This window comes from Macrobrachium rosenbergii, chromosome 9 (genome assembly GCF_040412425.1).
Source record: "Macrobrachium rosenbergii isolate ZJJX-2024 chromosome 9, ASM4041242v1, whole genome shotgun sequence".
Taxonomy (NCBI): Eukaryota; Metazoa; Arthropoda; class Malacostraca; order Decapoda; family Palaemonidae; genus Macrobrachium; species Macrobrachium rosenbergii.
The window spans coordinates 41,953,527-41,973,691 of NC_089749.1; the positions used below are offsets into that span (position 1 = coordinate 41,953,527).

At 39.7% G+C, this 20,165-nt stretch overlaps 1 pseudogene; it reads left to right on the top strand.

Moving 5' to 3' along the window:
- LOC136841958 (conserved oligomeric Golgi complex subunit 5-like) overlaps nucleotides 1-17,554 on the top strand; it is a 43,539-nt pseudogene extending 25,985 nt beyond the window's left edge.
- The last annotated feature ends 2,611 nt before the right edge of the window (nucleotides 17,555-20,165 follow it).

A 20,165-nucleotide genomic window follows, 5' to 3' on the forward strand; every position in this document is an offset into this window, starting at 1 on the left:
AACCCTCTCCACCTGGTGACTGCACACCGAGAGAAGTGGTGCCACCCCCCTCCTTCCTTTTTCATGGAGCAGAGTGACAGTGTCTGGCCAGAGGCAGGGATACAGATTGCCCCTCAGTGTTGCAAAAGCCCTGCTTGCAGACAACCCACGTGCCACTCGAGGAGCAGATTCAACCAGGACTGCAGTTCATCTTGCAAAACATCGGGGGCGGTCGGCGTCCAGTGATAGACTTGTCAGCTCTCAGCAAGGTCCTTTTCTAGGGAGATGCTTCAGTTGGTGTTGACCTCCATCAGAGAGGGAGACATCATGGTTTGGTAAATCTGCAGGACACTTACAGTTGACCCCCCCGCTTATTTGTAGTTCGGTATTCGTGGCTTCATTTATTTGTGGATTTTTCTGTGGAATGTATTTTTCAATAAATCACAGAAAATTCGGTAATTTGCAGATTTCTTCATAGAGCAGTATCCAATAATTACTGTATTTTCAGGTTATTTTTGTAACTAAATACATATTTTATGATAAAAAATGATTTACTGATTTGCAAATATTAGTAAGATTAATAAGATTAAATTATGATAATAATAATACTGTACTGTACCTGTAATAATACAGGTAATAATAAGTACTAATTTTCAAATATTAATATTAATAAAATTAAATATTAAGATTAAATAATACAGGCAGTCCCCAGTTAATGGCAGACTCTGTTATCAGCGATCCATTTTACGGCGCTTGTCTAGCGACGAAAATCTGCAATTTTCGGTGCTGAAAATCGCTGATTTCCATTTATCAGTGCCGGTAATTGGGTATTGCTGCCAATACATACCTAACAGAGGCACTGATATCCGGTTATTGATGCCGATAAGCACCGAAAGTCGGTGATTTTCACTTATTGTCACACTGTCGGAATGGAACCCCTGCCGATAACTGGGGACTACCTTATATGCTCAGAAATTATATGTATTGAACTATTAAAGTGATATTGAAATGATATTAAAGTATTAAAGTGTTTTAAGATGATACTTTAAGGTATATTTGGTGTTGAACTACAGTCTCCCCCCAGGATTTGTGGGGGATAGGGACCACAAGTACCTGCAAATAGCTGAAGTCCACGAATACTTGACACCCCTATAAAAATGCTTGTAACTGCCTATTTTATTAGTTCAAACACCAAAAAAACCCTCTAAAAATGCGTATAACTGCCTATTTTAATAGTTTTATCTTAAAAATGTATTTAGTCACGAAAATAATATGAGAAGACAGTAATTAGTGAATATTTCTCTATGAAAATTCTGCGAATAGGCAAATTTTCTGTGAATAATTTGGATGTATGTTCCACAGAAAAATCCACGAATTGGTGAAATCGCGAATCCTGAACTGCGATTAGGTGGGGGTCGACTGTATTAAAATAGTCAATTATAAGCATTTTTAGAGGGGGTCTATGTGTTTGAACTATTACAATAGGCAGTTGTAAGCATTTTTAGAGGGCCTGTCAAGTATTTGCAGATTTTACCTATTTGCAGGGGGTTGTGGTCCCTATCCCCTGTGAATACTGGGGTCGACTGTACCTCTATACAGGTAGTGCTCGAGTTACGATAATTCGACTTACGATAATTCGCTTTTTACGATGGGATTAGCAATTAATATCGATCGACAATATTTTGAAAATACGTATTTTTAAATTTCGCGGCGACTAGCGCGAGGCAACAACGTACATTCAGGCAGCGTCACGATTATGCGATACGTTGGCCCGAGAGGCTGGAATAGGTACATTAATTCAATGAGCTGACCTCACTTGCTCTCGTTGTGTCGGAAGTTAAAATAGGTCAGTTTTCGTTTGCAATTTTTGTGCGTTTGTAAATACAGGTAGTGCACGAGTGACGATAATTCGTCTTACGATAATTCGAGTTTACGATGGAGTTAGCAATTAATACCGGTACGACAATATTTAGAAAATATTTTTAAAATTTTGAGCGGGCACAGGCAACAGCGTACACTACAATTGCCGTAGAATCAGGCAGCAAGAAAGACCAACTTACAATAGACCAACTTCTTTTTCTCCATCTCTTTATTCCATCTTGTAGTTAAAAAGTAAGAGAATAATAAAAGCATTGTTAGTAACCTTATACTCTTGCGAAAATGCGTGCAGCCATAAACAACCAAACGAGACTCTGTTGTTTTGCTAATAACCGAATCGGATAACAACTGTTTTGCTTGTATTTCAACCATCGTGACGGTTAAACAATTATCGTAGTTATGTTAAAAATGACGTTAAGTACTGATATGTTTTTACACTACCCTTATCCGCTTTTGGAGAAAAGATCGCAAAGGAAATATATTGCTGCAGTAAATTTAAGCTGCAAGTTGTAGCTGACGCTGAGAAAAGAATGTTCAAGCTGCTAATGACTATAAATTATCATACATTGGCAACATGGATGAAACTCGACCACAAATAAAATTGGAAAGTATTTTAATCAAAACTACTGGACATGAAAGAACACATATTACTGCTGTTTTCACGATAAAAGATACATACGAAAAGCTCGTGGTATGATGATGTAATCAAGAGAAAATAGCGAACGGAATCTTGATTTTTTTGTTTACACAAAACAAACGGCCAGCCGCCAACGCCATCTACTAACGAAAAAATGGCTAAAATAACTTCACAACGAGACATATTTAAGTTATATTTCGACATAAAACACTTCATATAACGAAAAATACATATGTCCCTTATAAATAAAGTATCTAGAGATTCATTTACGCTAACTAGAAGCAAGAAATGCCCTCTGAACCGAGTTAAATGCATCGAAATAAAGACCGCGTGATCGATTCTGAAACCAAAACATTTGATCGCTATGATCGAATTTATAATGCAAAAGCAGTATAAGAATATTTACGATTGGATACAGTGTAGTAAAGCATAACTTTTTAAAAGATCCATGGAAAAGATGCACATTCGTTATTTTGATGTTTGTATAATACGGCGTGTTATGTGAAAAATAGAATACAGTATAATGTAGGCTAGGCTACCGATATGATATACAAAGTGCAGGCCAGGCCTTGTTTGTTATTCAATTTCTCTTTATACTGACTTATCATGTCAGTCTGCATTGAACCTGCAGAATTAGCTGACACTAATAATTACTATACCATATATGTATAAAGTATACTGTGTAGTGTAGGCTAGGGTACCATATTTGTATAGATGGTACTGATTACCCTAGTGTAGGCTAGGACATATTCGAGTTACGATTTTTTCAACAAACGATGGGTTTTTTGGAACCTAACCCCATCGTAAGTAGGGGAATACCTGTACCCCTCTTGCACAAGGCCTCCAGGAAGTACATACACTTTGTTGCCAAGGGAGTGACCTGCCAGTTCAGGTCTCTCTGTTTTGGCTTAGCGTTGGCACCCCAAGTCTGCACCAGAATCATCTAGCTGTTCTCCTCATGTACACACTCAAAGGGCATGCAACTGAGGCTGTATCTCTACAGCTGGCTAATCCTGTCCTCGTCTCAGGAGGAAGCAGAGAGGGCTGGGGGCACATGATCCTGAGCCTGTTGCCAGACACGGCATAGTAGTCAACCTGCACAAGTTTGAGTTGACCTCCAAGAAGAACATCAAGTACCTGGTGATGAAAATAGACACGGAGATGGCTAGGGCCTTCCCGCCGCAGGAGAGAGAAAACAACCAACTGAACACATCCCACAACTTTCTGTCCAAGACACCCCAACCTTCAAAGAAGTGGCACATCCTCCTGGACCATCTGGTTTCCCTTAAGAAGCTGGTTCTAAGGAGCAGGACACAACTCCAGTGTCTCCAATGGCAGATGAAAGAGACCTGGCAGCAACCGAAGGAGGACTTGTCGTAGCCCATAGAGGTGACCGAGAGAGTAAAGGAAGATCAGACATGGTGGAGGGATCCATTCAACCAGATGTTAAAAGTGCCACTCAGCAAACCTTCCCCAGAGATGCTGGTGTTCTCCCTAAAAGGGGACGCTGCACAACTCAACAGGAAGTGCGTTTCGGGGATGTGGGGTCCTGAGGAGGAGGAGGAGGAGGAGGAGGCATACATCAACTTCCTGGAGATGAAAGCAGCATGGGTGACTCTCCAGTTCTTCCAACACCACCTAGTAGGTCTCTGTGTTGTCATGATGAATGACAACATGACAGTGGTAGGCCTTGTCAGCAAACAAGATTTCCAATATCTTTGGGAAAATATGGATGTGTATGCCTTCCCTCTGTTCAGACAACTGTGAAGGTTACCTAACAGTCTCTACCAGTCCTAGGGCCTTTGGATGACCCTGTTAGTGCTCCTCTGGCCACAGACTGAGTGGTATGCTGACCTTCTGTGCCTTCTGATAGATGTCCTGAGGGAGCTGCCTCAACCACCTAACCTTCTGGTGCAGGAGTGCAGTGGAAGGTGCCATAAAAATGCAGCTGCCCTATGGCTTCATTGTTGGAGGCTTTCCAACAATTCTTTAGAAGGAAGAGCATTTTGAGAGACTTTGCAGCAGCCATCATGGACACCTCAGACCCTCTTCTGTCGAAGTCTTCTTGGGGAAGTGGACAGAGTACTATCGTTGGTGATGTCAGAGGGGTCATGATGCCCTCAAGATGTTGGTGAAGGGGATAGCAGACTTCATGGTCTTTCTCAGGTGAGGTAAGGTCCTTTCAGTGACTGCTATCAAGTGGTAAAGAGCAGCCCTCACACAGGTATTCCAGCTGAGGGATATTAACCTGTTGAGATCCTGGGAACTTTCAGCCTATCATCAGGGCCTTCCAGAAGACGTGTCCCATGAGGGAGGTGCGAGTAACAGAGTGGGACATTACCAAGGTCCTCACAAGCCTGCAGGGAGCCCCTTATGAGTGCTTTGACAGGCCTCAGACAGGGACCTTGCTTTGAAGCCTGTATTCTTCCTGGCACTTGATTCTGCCAAGAGGGTCAGGGAGTTGCATGGCCTCTCATATCGTCACCCACCCCGAAGGTTGGTCTTCCCTGTCACTGCAGTACGTAGTCAAGACCGAGGACCCCTCAGTCAGGGCTATAGATTTCTTGGTCGCACATGGGAGGAACCACTCCCTGCTGGTGCTGGAGGTGGGTGTGTGGAAACAAGCACCAGACCACTACCTCCCTCTACTTGAGGGATTTAGCTGACAAATCTTTTAACACTAACACTTTGGACCCATCACATTGTGCCCCCCCCCTCCCTGAAAGGGGGCCCATCACAGGGGACATGCCATTAGTGCGTTGAGATGTAGTGGTGAGTACAGGACAGGCGTCCTAATGTTACTTTTCATGGCTAGGCCTGTTCCCATGTTGACCTGAAGGCAGTGCCATGAAGTAATTCCCTCATACACTGGGCACGTCCATTGGGGAGTAGCAGGGACAGATAGATCGTCCTCCTGCCTAAGAGTCGGTTTCAATTTATGAAAACGTAGGTTTGTATTCCTGTCAGAACAAGTGGCAAGTTTTTAAAGTAATTTGTATTTTTCCTAGGATACAAACCTATGCTCTCATAAGGTTATTTCACCCATCTCAGCTGCCTCTCCAGTTGTCGATCTATTCCCAGCAAGGGCGTAGGATTGGGCATAGTGACGTATTCATGTGGTGGACTAACTAGGCCTTCTGAGGTCGTGAAGGCACGGGCCAAGGTGATAGGACTTTGCTTTTCAGTCAATGACAGCTGAAGCACGTCTTGTGCAAGAAACTCCCTTTATGAAAGTGTAGGCTTGTATCTCGGGAAAAACACAAATTTCTTTAAAAATGTGTAATTTCTTGTAACTTTTTGCTTTTTCTTCAAGTGGATGGGACTCTGCTGAATGAGTCTGAAGCTTTGACTGTAGTTGGTGTAATTTTTGACTCGCATTTTAGCATTGGGAATCATTTAATGAAAGTGTCGGCGAATGCTGAATGGAAGTTAGATATTATACATAAGGCCTCATATATTTTTTACAGTGATAAAATTTTCACAGCCTCTTTTAGGTTATTTGTCCTTCCTTTACTGGAATACTGTTCTCTGTTGTGGATGTGTGCTTCTGACAGAGATTTATCTGTTTTAGATAGAGTGGTTCTTGGTAGTAGGTTTCTGTTTCCTAACACCAGCTGTTATGACTTTGACCATCGACGGATGGTCTCTTGTTTGTCAGTTTTGCATAAGTTTTATAAGTTATCACAATTGATCCCTAATACTCTTTCCTGCCAAGAGAGACCAGATTTGCTGAACAGCAGCACCATTATGCAGTAAGTATGCCTCGATGTCAAATTTCTCAGTTTCAGAGGTCTTTATTTCTCACACCATTGGACTGTGGAACAGTTTCCTTGAGAATGTTCTGCTATTAGAACCTCAAAAGTTCACGCAAAAATATCATGCATTAATACCCTAAAACAATTCACCTTGTATTTTACTAATTTATTTATATTTTTATCTATTTATTATTTTTTCCTTTTCTAATAACTGATCTCTTCTTTCTGCATACCCCATTTTCTTCTGTAACTTATTTCAGATGAGCGCCATATCCTTTATAAGCTTGAATTTCAAGTCAATGACTCCTGTACATTTGTTCCATATGAAAAGGGTCTATCTTCTGAATAATAATAATAATAGGTCTTATTAAAAAGGATGGCTGTATTATGTGAATTTATCTTATATAGTGTCTTTTCTATCTTCCTTATGATTTGCTTTTCAGGCTCAGCGATGTTAGTCAGCAACTGGCTGATATTCGTGTTGGAAAAGGATAGTGTGCGGAATATGGGAAGTCTTTTATTAAAATATCCAACCAGAAATCGTTCATCTGGATTCAGGTTCTATTTTAGGTACCGTTGACATGTTTCGACCACGTCCAGAGGATGACCAACGAGCTGGTCGAAACATGTCGACGATACCTAAAATAGAACCTGAATTCAGACGAACGATTTCTGGTTGGATATTTTAATAAAAGACTTCCCATATTCCAAAAGACACTATCCTTTTCCAACATGAATATCGGCCAGTTGCTGACTAACATCGCTGAGCCTGAAAAGCGAGTCATAAGGAAGATAGAAAGGACACTATATAAGATAAATTTGCATAATACAGTACAGCCATCCTTTTTAATAAGACCTGTTTAAAAGAGGGTCTACTCCTTTCAAATAATAATAATAATAATAATAATAATAATAATAATAATAATAATAATAATAATAATAATAATAATAATAATAATAATAATAATAATAATAATAATAATAATAATAATTAATAAATGTGTGCATGGCTACATCAGAAGCAACCCGACACAAAGAAGATACAGAAGAAGACTGGTTAACATCTGGAATGAGAGAAGTAACACCCCTCAAACAGAACAGAGGCTGGCAGACCAAGTAAGGAACATAAAGAAAAAGAACTGGCTCTCCACAACAGAAAGAGAGGAACTGAAAAGAGAAATAACACCCAGCAACGAAGGACAAGAAGACGAACTGAGAGACAATGACACAGAAAATGACAGGAATGATGAGCTACCAAACAATGACACACGAGGAAACACCGAAGATGTAACAGAGAGGTTGGAATGGTTGGAAAAGATCAGACAATGGATGGAGCCAGATACAGAAAGAACAAAGATCCCCTCCATGAAAACCTACAACACAAAGAAACTAAGGGAAAAAACAAGTGAAGTTAATGAAACAATGAGACTAATCCACACCACCACTATCACAGAAACAAATAATCTGGCATATGCAGGAGCAAGACTCTTAGTAGAGCTCATGGGGATACAAACACCAGCTTCACCATCACAACCAACCCAACAGAAACCAAAACAGCAACTGCCTTGGAAAAGGCACCTTGAAAAACAAATCGTGGTGATGAGATTTGACTTGAGCAAACTGAAAGAGATGGCAGAAAAGAGGCTAAGAAGCAAGAAAACGAGAGGAACTGAATGAGAAATACAAAGTAAAGGAGAAGGGACTAAACAACACAATAGAATATATAAAACAAGAGGCTTAAAGCCAAGGCACATATGATCCAATGGTACATGAACAGGAATAAAGGATACCAACAGAACAAACTCTTCGGAACCAACCAGAAAAGACTATACAGCCAACTAAGAGGGGAAGACAACCACTAGGAAATTCCTGAAACCGAACCAAGTAAGAGACTCTGGGAACACACATGGAGCAATCCAGTATCATACAACGAACATGCAACATGGCTCCAGGAAATCAAAGCAGAAGAAATGGGGAGAATAAAACAAAGATTCACTGAGATCACAGCAGACACAGTCAGACACCAACTAAAGAAAATGCCCAACTGGAAAGCCCCAGGTCCCGATGAAGTCCATGGATACTGGCTCAAAAACTTGAAGGCCCTACACCCATGAATAGCAGAACAACTCCAGCATTGTATCATAAACCACCATGTGCCCAAATGGGTGACCACAGGGAGAACATCATTAGTACAGAAAGACAAGAACAAGGGAAATATAGCAGGTAACTACAGACCTATCACCTGCCTACCAATAATATGGAAGTTACTAACAGGTATCGTCAGTGAAAGGCTATACAACTACCTAGAGGACACAAATACCATCCCCTGCCAACAGAAAGGCTGGAGAAGGAAGTGTAGGGGCACAAAAGACCAGCTCCTAATAGACAAAATGGTAATGAAGAATAGTAAGAGAAGGAGAACCAACCTAAGCATGGCATGGATTGACTACAAGAAAGTCTTTGACATGATACCGCACACGTGGCTAATAGAATGCCTGAAAATATATGGGGCAGAGGAAAACACCCTCAGGTTCCTTAAAAATACAATGCACAACTGGAATACAGTACTTACAAACTCTGGGATAAGACTAGCAGAGGTTAACATCAGGAGAGGGATCTTTCAAGGCGACTCACTGTCCCCGCTACACTTCTTAGAGCCAAGATTCCCATGACACAAGTACTGCAGAAGATGGATGCTGGGTACCAACTCAAGAAAGGAGGCAACAGAATTAACCATCTGATGTTCATGGATGACATCAAGCTGTATGGTAAGAGCATCAAGGAAATAGATACCCTAATCCAGACTGTAAGGATTATATCTGGGGACATCAGGATGGAGTTTGGAATAGAAAAATGTGCCTTGGTCAACATACAAAAAGGTAAAGTAACAAGGACTGAAGGGATAAAGCTACCAGACAGGAATAGCATCAAACACATAGATGAGACAGGATACAAATACCTGGGAATAATGGAAGGAGAGGATATAAAACACCAAGAGATGAAGGACATGATTAGGAAAGAATATATGCAGAGACTTAAGGTGATACTCAAGTCAAAACCCAACGCTGAAACATGAACGAAAGCCATAAACACATGGGCAGTACCAGTAATAAGATACAGCGCAGGAGTAGTGGAGTGGACGAAGGCTGACCTCTGCAGCATAGACCAGAAAACTAGAAAACACATGACAATACACAAAGCACTACACCCAAGAGCAAATACAGACAGACTATACATAACACGAAAGGAAGCTGGGAGAGGGCTACTAAGCATAGAGGACTGCGTCAGCATCGAGAGCAGAGCACTGGAGCACTGGGACAATATCTGAAAACCAGTGAAGATGAGTGGCTAAGGTGTGCATTGGAAGGAGGACTGATAAAAGTAGATAAAGACCCAGAAATATACAGACAGGAGACTGGAAAACAGAACAGAGGAATGGCACAACAAACCAATGCATGGACAGTACATGATACAGGCAAAAGAGCTGGCCAGTGATGAAACATGGCAATGGCTATAGGGGGGAAAACTCAAGAAGGAAACAGAAGGAATGCTAACAGCGGCACAAGATCAGGCCCTGAGAACCAGATATGTCCAAAGAACAATAGATGGAAATAACATCTCACCTATATGCAGGAAGTGCAATAGGCAAGACGAGACCTTAAGGGTATCGGCGGGGTCAGGGATTAATTTTGAGTGACGGTGTTCAAACTTCTACAGGTGTTACCTCTAGTTTTACTGAAGATGCATACAAAATTTCAGGTGAATTGGATGAAAACTTTTTTAACGAATATTTTTTTTTAAACATAACATTTTTGTGTTTTTTTAAGTACATCTCCTTCATTATTTATCATTCAATTTAAAAACAAAAGTAATAGCAGAAAGTTTAGTTCCTATCAAATAAAACGGCAAACTCAAAAATCTAATATGTGATGTATGCTATTTTAAAAAAATATTTTAAAAAGTGTAATAAAAAATACCATAAAATTATATATTAGATCTTGGTAAAAAATTTTTTTAGAAAAAAAAAAATAAATTTGCCCGATGTGTTCTCTCACTATCTTTGTTCAAATTGCTTTTAGATTTTAAAATCCATTCATAAATAAGGGAGTTTTTGGAATTTGAATGTAGAAAAAGTAAGTTTTGAGAAAATGCAGTTAAAGTTTTACTAACCATGTATTTTGCTTTTAGAAGCATATAAAGTTTCTTGGAAAAACCTACATGGCACTTGTTCCCCCTCTCTTTTATAAGAGATATATTATTCCCTCTAAAAAAATATTTATCACTTAAAGAAAATAGTTTATCATATATTATTTTTGGGGATAATCATAGAATGCCACTCGACTCTTGTGCTGCCAGGTTTTTAGGAGGCTAATGAGCCCCTCCTTCATATCCTCCTTTTGATGTTCTTTGCTTTCTTGAATGCATAGCAGACATTCGTTTCCTGGTCTTCTCTTTCATCTGAAGGCCTTTCAGGCTTTCTCCTGTTATTTTTTTCTCATAATAGGCAGCAATGAACTTGCTGCATAGCTGATATCATGTTCCAATCTTTATGACCGTGCTATCACTCAATTTATTGAGTCCTCAAGCTCACTCCTAAACATAACTTTGTTTGTTGTTGTTACAGATTTTGAAACATATTGTGTATCTTTTTCAAGGCCATAAGACGAAAGACAATCCTCTTCGAACGTGGTTTATGCATTCTTCCTTGAGCACTGGATATGGAGTGCCATAAGGACCAGTGCCCTCATTCAAACTGCATACTCCTTTATATGCTGTCGAATCCCTTCACCAACAAATACTTTATAGTATATGAATTCCCTGTCTAGTGATCTTTGCCACAATGCGAGAGCACCAGCAGCTTCAATATCTCCAGAAGCTACGTCAGGGACAGCAATTACATCTTGAAAATGCTCATTCTCTTCCTCCTCCCTCCTCATCATCAGATAACTTCAAAACAAAGTCGTCGGTGCCATCATCATCATCATCTTGATATAATATTTTGCAAGGGAATAATAGATTTCACTCGAGCGGGCTTCAGTAATAGGAAGTACTTGGCATCTCCTCAGCACACGTAGTTGGTGGCAACTTGTGAGAAGCCATAACATTAGCTGTGTCTATACTTTTAGCTTCAAGATAAGTTTTGATATTGCGAGAGCTTGCTTCCTTCGGTTACTAAACTTCTGTTTTGGCATGTTGGTAATATATATAATACACAATTGACGTCCAAAAGTCCGAGGAAGTGTTGCAATGGATTGAAAATAACAAATACTGTACACGATTACATCAACGAAATATAAGAATTCTCTCTCGACAACTGGCTCGCAGTATTCAATCCTGGGAAGCGTTGCCATCTCTATCAGGAAAACATATTGTACGGCATACGAAAAGAATACGCAATGAAAAGAAATAGAAATACCTGAAGAATGAATGCAAAATGAAATAGTAAAACCACCCCTAACCAGACCTTTAATTCTCTACTTGGGTGTGGCCTTTAAATTGGCCTTTAAACCGTTTAAAAGGCTTCGTATCGATATTATCTTACGTGTGGCAATGGCCGGGACCCAGATCTGTGGAAATATGACGATAACTAATTTTCACGAATTTGAGCCAATATCACCAAAATCGCAGGCCGCCGATACCCTTAAACTACATAGCAAGTGAATGTCCAGCACTTGCACAGAACCAGTACAAAAGGAGGCATGATTCAGTAGCAAAAGCCCTCCACTGGAGTCTGTGCCAGAAACACCAGCTAGCTTGCAGTAATAAGTGGTACGAACACCAACCTGAGGGAGTGATAGGAAACGATCAGGCAAAGATCCTCTGGGACTATGGTATCAGAACAGATAGTGTGATACATGCCAATAGACGAGATGTGACTTTAACAAAGTCAAGAAGAAATTATCACTAATTGATGTCGCAATACCATGGATCTCCAGTATAGATGAGAAAGAAAGAGAGAAAATTGATGGATGAGAAAGAAAGAGAGAAAATTGATAAGTATCAAGACCTGAAAATCGAAATAAGAAGGATATGGATCAAGACCTGAAAATCGAAATAAGAAGGATATGGAATATGCCAGTGGAAATTGTGCCCATAATCATAGGAACACTAGACACGATCCCAAGATCCCTGAAAAGAAATCTGGAAAAACTAGATGCCAAGTAGCTCCAGAACTCATGCAGAAAAGTGTGCTACTAGAAACAGCACACACAGTGAGAAAAGTGATGGACTCCAAAGGAGGCAGGGTGCAACCCAGAGCCCCACACTATAAAAACCACCCAGTTGAATAGGATGACTGTGATAGACAAAAAAATAATAATAATACAGAGCTGGCAACAAGCTAAACCCAATGGTTACTTGCTCTATTGCAAACTGTATAATCCACTGTTTGCCAGTATATACTGTACCACCCACCATAGACATAGCCCTTGCAGGCATAAAGTTAAGTTTAGGTGCTTGTCTGACATTGCAAAATAAGCAACATACTCTTGGCAGCCAACCATGTCTTTTGGGTCGAAGGTTTCAGTGGGAGCTTGCGGGTAGGAGAGTACATCTTCCCAGCAGATCTCGGGCAGAGAGTATTCCCCTCCTTTTCTTAGCAGATTCCATGTCCTGGCCTGTACACCAAGACACTGGAATCCAAGATTTACCCGTTTGACTCTTGTGATGGAGATCAAGAGTCATTCACTAGGAGAATGCCTTCAATAATGGCCATGAAGTGGACCTAGCCACTGAGCTTTCCCTTTTGAACCCAGAACACCCCGGGCCACTACTTTTGATTTTGAATGAAAGGGATCCATTGGAAAAGAATAAGGGCTCTCCTGTGCAATAACTTGATGTTCAGGAGGAACCCAACACGGCTCATCCTCCTCCCACTGAATTTCCTGTTCTTTGAAAGGATTATGGTTTTCATTAGTCTCCCAAGCCTTTGCTGGGCAGTGATGATGCAGCAGCCAAGATCCAGTTTGCCAAGACATTGGTTCCTAATAAGGAGATTCCATCAGAAGCTAGGTTAGAGTTTCAAAATAAGTTGCACAGCATCAAGAAAGCCCTTGATACTGAGCACAACTCTATCAGAGACACTGCTTAGGATTCCAGACAGGAATTCAAGACAGTCTGGGCACTAGATGTTCTCTCCAAGACTTTTTAAGTCCTGCAAAGAGAGACTGGAAACTCTTCAAAAGCCACCCATATGGAGATTGGGTCTCTTGTGGAGAAATTGAGGTCCTGGGGCAGGCTAACAAAAATCCAAGGCCAAAGAGTAGTAGTCTGTCACCTAGATCCCTTTAGAGTCAGAAGACTCACTGGGGTATGACCTTTGTGCTTCTACAATTCCAACTGGTTCTGATACCATGACCAGTTCAGACTATAATCCCTTGATGCTGGGATGATCAGGGACACCAATACTCACCCTTGGTACTTGTAATGATAACTGCTGGCATGTTTCCTCAGTGTGTATCCTTTTGCCAGATGGCAAATACCTCATCAACAAAAGGAAAACAGTGATTGAGGTGGAATATATGGAATTGTGGGACAGAGCTGCTTTCCCAAATGTAGAATGGCACTTGGGCCCTCCTTCAGTATGAATTTAGAAACTGTAAAAGAAGACAGTCATCCTCTTTGCTAGCCATTGAGATAACCCTTTTTCTGGTTTAATGGAAAAATGGTACCTCCACAATCCTGGAGAACCAGCACACCCTTTGGGTGGCACCAACATTCTGCCCGTTCACTTATATAACAGTTAATCATGTGAAGGCAGAATTTAAAAACTTTACAGTTACTGGGAAATGTGAGACAATGGCAAATAACACTGTTTATTTCTGTTATCCCAGTATCTGACAGGTTCTCAAAGTAACAGTAAGTATACCTCAGTTTAACCAGACCACGGAGCTGATTAACAGCTCTCCTAGGGCTGGCCCGAAGGATTAGATTTATTTTGCGTGGCTAAGAACCAATTGGTTACCTAGAAATGGGACCTACAGCATATTGTGGAATCCGAACCACATTATAACGAAAATGAATTTCTATCACCAGAAATAAATTTCTCTAATTCTTCATTGGCCGGTCAGAGAATCAAATGCGGGCCCAGCAGAATGCGAGCAGAGAACGATACCAACCCATCCAACAAGGAACAGGGTCCTCAAAGGAATGGACAACATTTGTCCTTCCTTTTTAGTGGTAAAAGCTCCCACACTGCATGGCTGCCCAGGAATTTGGTGCCCCTAAGGGCAAAACTCAGATGAGACAGCCACTTCTAAGTTCCATGGAAGGCTTCATCTCATTTCTGTCATAGTCTCATTCTCTGTTCTGTAGGTGACTCTGAGGGACCTCCCCAAGTCCTCTAGGACCGCTTTGGGTCAAGTTGCAAACTCCTTTATGTGGACCCTTTGGGGGCACTCTACTATTTCAGAGAATAGTTCCCTAGAGCCCAGAAAGCAATATTGATAGGCTCCAACATGTTGCTCATCCATGTTACCCTGCTGTTACATTCTTCCCTGATATGCAAAAATTTCTTTGAAGACTCTGTTGTACAGATCTCATTGGATGAGCCCATCAACAGAATTGTCTTTTCTAGGTAAGGTGGAACCCTAAGAAGGTATATTCCCAGGAGTTCCACCCCAATTCCCCCAAACCCAAGAAACCTTGGTACAACCTGGGGCTGTATGACCTCCAGTTGCTCCTATGGTATTTCTTTGCATCAGAAGATTGAGCAACAATTTACTTTCAAGAAAGAGACATATTTGCCTATCGAGGGAAAGGAAAAGCAGCTCCCCGAATGCCTTTTAAGGACAATGGAAAAGGTCAAGCTCAGTAGGACTTGCCAGGTTGGGGGTTGACTTCTACAGAATTACTTGGAGTGGAAGCCCTCCCCTTGGGGACTCAGCATCATCTGCAATACGCTGACGTGGCCGCGGTTCCACTCCCCCCCCCACTCCTCAAAGGTGTTTTTTTTTTTCAAACAACCATGCCGCTCTCTGGAGAAATATACAGAAGGCTTTCCTGAAGGGAACCATAGAGAAAGACTTGTTCATTCATCATCAAGCGTCTCTTTAGCATCCCCAAGAAAGACTCCCTTGAATGGAAAATGATCGTCAACCTATCAAAACTGAACAAGAGCGAGTTCAAGAGTTCAAGAAACCACCAGAGAGGAGTGCTTATGAACCCTGTGACTGGTAAACATTAGACTCTAGTCAGGTTTCCTGACTAACTGGGATGAACCCCGCCTCACCCAGTCTTCATTTTGTGTGGCTGGGATCTTGCTGGAATGTGCTTTAAGGCTGGTTGTCTTCTCAGTCAGACTCAGGCCAGAATAAGGAAAAATCTAGTTCAAGTCTCTGGTGAACCTAGTCCTCAAACTACAACTAAAGGACATGATTGGAGTCTGGATTTCAAAAGCCTGACTAATGCTTCATGATAGTCTGCTTGTGAAAAGATATTCCAGCCATGGACCTGGGAGGGTTTTCTAGCTAAACAGGTTGTTTTGACTCCCTCTGTGTGCAGGTAGTTAAACACATGGATGCTTCTCTGACAGGGTGGGGAGGGTTGTCAGGAGCTAGGAGATGGTCATCTGCTGTAAGGAGTGTCACATCATTCTCCTGAAGGGAACCCAAATCTTGTTTATCCTAGACAGCGTGACACAGATGTATCCTATACAGTATATGGTTTTGGCAAGGAAGTGGTATTTGTCATCAGTCCATTTTATGAGGTTGCTCAGCAAGACAAGAGACTCCCTGTCAAGGCAGACAGCATATTTAACCCAATTTATATTGGACAAACCTTCCTCCAAAGTGATTGCTGACTTTGCTTCCACATCTGAAAGTGGACCTGTTTGCTGTACCATCAACTTCCAGTGTGTGTAGGTGCGTTTTTCTGAACTTGGACATTTAGTCAGTAGTAAGAGACATTCATATAGATTGGAACAAATGTAGGCCGGTTTGGTTATTACTTAGTGACCGAAGCTAACCCTTTATTTATTGGTTTGTTTGTGTATCCAAGACATGAAGAGGGAAAGTCATCAACTTATCTCTCTTACTGAGCTGGGACCTTCACACATTGATTTTCTAAATCTCGTCTTCCGTGAAGATTATTCATCTAACATTGCAAGATACCTGTGGCAGAAACTATAGACTTCACCTGTCCTGCAATACCTATCCACATAGCAAAGGTGTTGGGTTACTTCCACTTAGAGAGCCAGGTTGAAATTATGATTCAAACAGTTTTAAATTTTGCTTTATCCACTTGTTGAGGACATGTACCTTAACACTACAACAGTGATAATGTAGAGAGCTGTGTTGTCAGAGCCCTTGGTCCATAGATTTGCCATAGATTCCAGTACAGTACAAAAGTTTTGAGCTTCACCCTCTGGTCCTCTATAGTGCAAAGACCCGCTCCTGTAAGGGGTCCTATTCTCTTGTCCTCCGCTAAGGTTCTTCGGCTCCTAGTCTTATCAGTTCAGTGATCCCAGTACTGTAGAATCACAACCTGTATGCTCCAGGAGTCAGGTTTCTTGACTGCCTTGGTGTCAGGAGACATGATCAGTGAACTTTGCTGTTAGACTGGGACAGTATTTTTCACCCACACCACTAGTCATCTGTTGTCCCTTGGCCCATCATTCCTGGCTAAGAATGAGGACCTTTTGAAGAAGAAGTCCGTACTCTTCTGCAGGAACTCGGTATTACCTATAAAACATTATGCACTGTCAGGTCACTTCAGGTACCTAGATGTCACTGCTACCTTCCCAGATGGTCTTTGTGTACACCCTACCACTAATTCTTTATTAATCCTGAATGGGAATCCGTAATCACTCACATGACTTTACCATATGCTGGTTTTTCATCATTGTTGTTAGAATTTGATTAGGTAGCTGGGCCATTTAGTTACCTGTAAGTTTTTTATGCTCCTTTGAGGATGACCAGCAGCTACGCTATAAAAAAAACAGGGTTTGTTAGGAAAACCTATTTTTGGAAGTCCCAGACTGTCCATTTGCTCTGGTAATATCCTATGGGGTAAAATTCTTTTAAGGAAGCTGATTTCATATGTACAGTACTTTAGTAAGTTCTAGACTAGCTGTATATGGTTGCATGGCTTATTTTCTTTGTATTTTAAGTATGAAAACTGGGTTGAGTTGTCCCTAACTTCTTTTTCTGAATTGTAGGCGTTGCCCACCATAGATGCCTTGATGTCTTCAGCTGTCCAGCCACTGTTTTCATCCATAACAGATGCTGTTGAGGCCATCATTCTTACAATGCATAATGAAGACTTTTCAGGGTAAGAATGCATACATTTTTCTTGAGAATTTAGTAAATTATATAAAATTTGTGTAAGGGCTCGTTTGCTATGTCCTGGATAATTTTACATGTACAAGAATATCTCTCCACCAAAATAAGAGTTAAAATATTAATCTCATGTAATTTCTAAGTACAAGTAATCCTTTAGTTATCAGATTGCCATTACCGAAACTCAACATTATCCAACACCCAGACCAGGGACCAAGGCCCCAAAGATATGTGATAAATATAAATTTCATATAAGTAACTTACCAAGTATTGTAATTACATAGCTAAGGTTTCCACTTGTGCGATTGATTTTATATTTAGTTTTATATTTATTACAAGTTTTTATATATCTGTAATTTTTGGTGTTTTGTATATTATTTCGTTTTATGCAAAAAAGTTTTTCTACATTCCCTTTTAGTTATGTATTAGTACAAAATAAAAAAATATATATATATATATGTGTGTGTATGTGAATGTGTATGTGTATGTGTATATATAACCATATATATATATATATATATATATATATATATATATATATGTATATATATATATATATATATATATATATGTATATATATATATATATATATATATATATATATATATATATATATATATATATATATATATATATATATATATATATATAATATATTTGGAGTATTCTTTGTTAAGCAAAATCTAACATTCTAAGATATTCAATCATTTGCCTTCATTTTGCAACAAGCAACGGGGGAAGTCTCTGTACAATATTTACGATTTATGGTGGTACAGAAAAAACTTTTCCTTCCCTCCGCGCTGCGGTAACTCTGCTGAAATAAAATTTCTTTGAGTCACCTTGTAAGTAATTTTGCACTGTTTTCTATTAGGCCTTACATAAATTGTATATGAAATGTGTACTTTGTTTCATGTAGAATACAACAAAAAATAACTCATGGTTGTAGCTTTTATCAGTTTTGAAATATTTTTCATATAAAATCACAATAAGTGCAAATTTTAAACCTGCAGTCAACTTTATTTCGACAAAATGGTAAAAAATGCAATTATGGCTAAAAATTCTTACATTCTATTAACATTCAACCATTGACCTTCATTTTGCAAGAAAAGAGGAAGTCTCTAGCACAATATTTCGATTTAGAATTGAATTTTTGAAAAAAAATAAAACTTTTTTATGTCCGCATTACGAATTCATGCATCATTTTGTGATAATATTTTCGCTGTGTTGCTTTGATCGTTTAGCAATTTGTTATACCGTAGACCAAAATCATCGCAATTTAATGTACAATACAAAGAAAAAAATAACTCATTAGCTTTAGCATTTTGCTCACAGCCTTGATTTGTATACAATTATATATGAAAATTTTTTCAAGCTGTCATATATTCAATATTTATATATGATAATGATATTTTTAATTTTGATGGTTGTATACTAAACTTTAGGCAATGTCAAAAAATGAGCCAAAAATGAATACCCAATCTTAAAACATAAACATGCTGTGAATTTTTGAAAAAACTTTTTCCTTGGCACTACTCCCGTACCTACGCCCCGACCTCTGGCAGACACTTTTGTAAATAGAGGGCTTGGCGTTTAAAGGGTTAAACAATATTAATATTTGAAAATTAGAACTGTAAATCATTATTTTATCAAAAAATGTACCCTCTAAAAATGCTTATACTAACATCCTGAAACACATTATCATTTTAATACAATTTCAATATTACTTTAATATAATTTTTTACCACCCGTTTCTCTCTCTCTTTGAGTTACGGCGATATTATGTGTTACTTAATCTTATAGTATTATTATTATTATTGTGTATTATTGTATTATTAATTTATGTGAAATTAGTAAATCATTTATCACAAAAAATGTATTCAGTCATGAAAAAGGATTTTGACAAAGGAAAAATCTATTTCTGGAGAGGGGCCCGTGTCACCCGGTGAAAAAGTCCATTCAGCACTTATTTCTAGGTAATTCCGTTGCTAGATACCAGAGAAAGCTAAATGAAATGCTGGAGTTACTACCCCCAGAGCGAGCTCACTAGATGAGTCGTGTATGGAAAGGGGTGAACTACAGAAACACGAACCTTATCCTATAGAGATTCCCAATGTCAAAAGTCCCAATGGAGAGGTGCCGATGCAAGCCCATGCACTACTGGACTGTATACAAGGCAACACTAGCCGCATTCCATGTTAGCACCCACCTCACTAGAATGAAGTTTACCAAGGGAGGAAGAGATGAAAAACAGGGTGGGTCACCGGTGACACGGGCCTCTCCCGAAATGATTTTCCTTTGTCAAAATCCTTTTTTTTCTGGATCTCGAGAGTCCAGTGTCACCTGGTGAATAACAGAAATAAACATCATTCTTATGCTATTAAAAGACTTAAATAGAGACGTTGAAAACTAGGAGAATTCTACTATGAACATTAGTAAAGTCCTCTAAGTTCATGTAATGAAAATAATGTAGTGGTCACTGTATAAGATCATGAGCTTAGAATGAACCTGAATAGGCTTGTATTAAAGAAAATATTTCCTGCCTAATAGCAGACCCAATGACAGTAGCCCCCACTTTTAAAGGAGAAAGATCGACAAAATTGCAGGTCCTGTCTAAAAGCCTGCAAGGAGAAAACTGGACA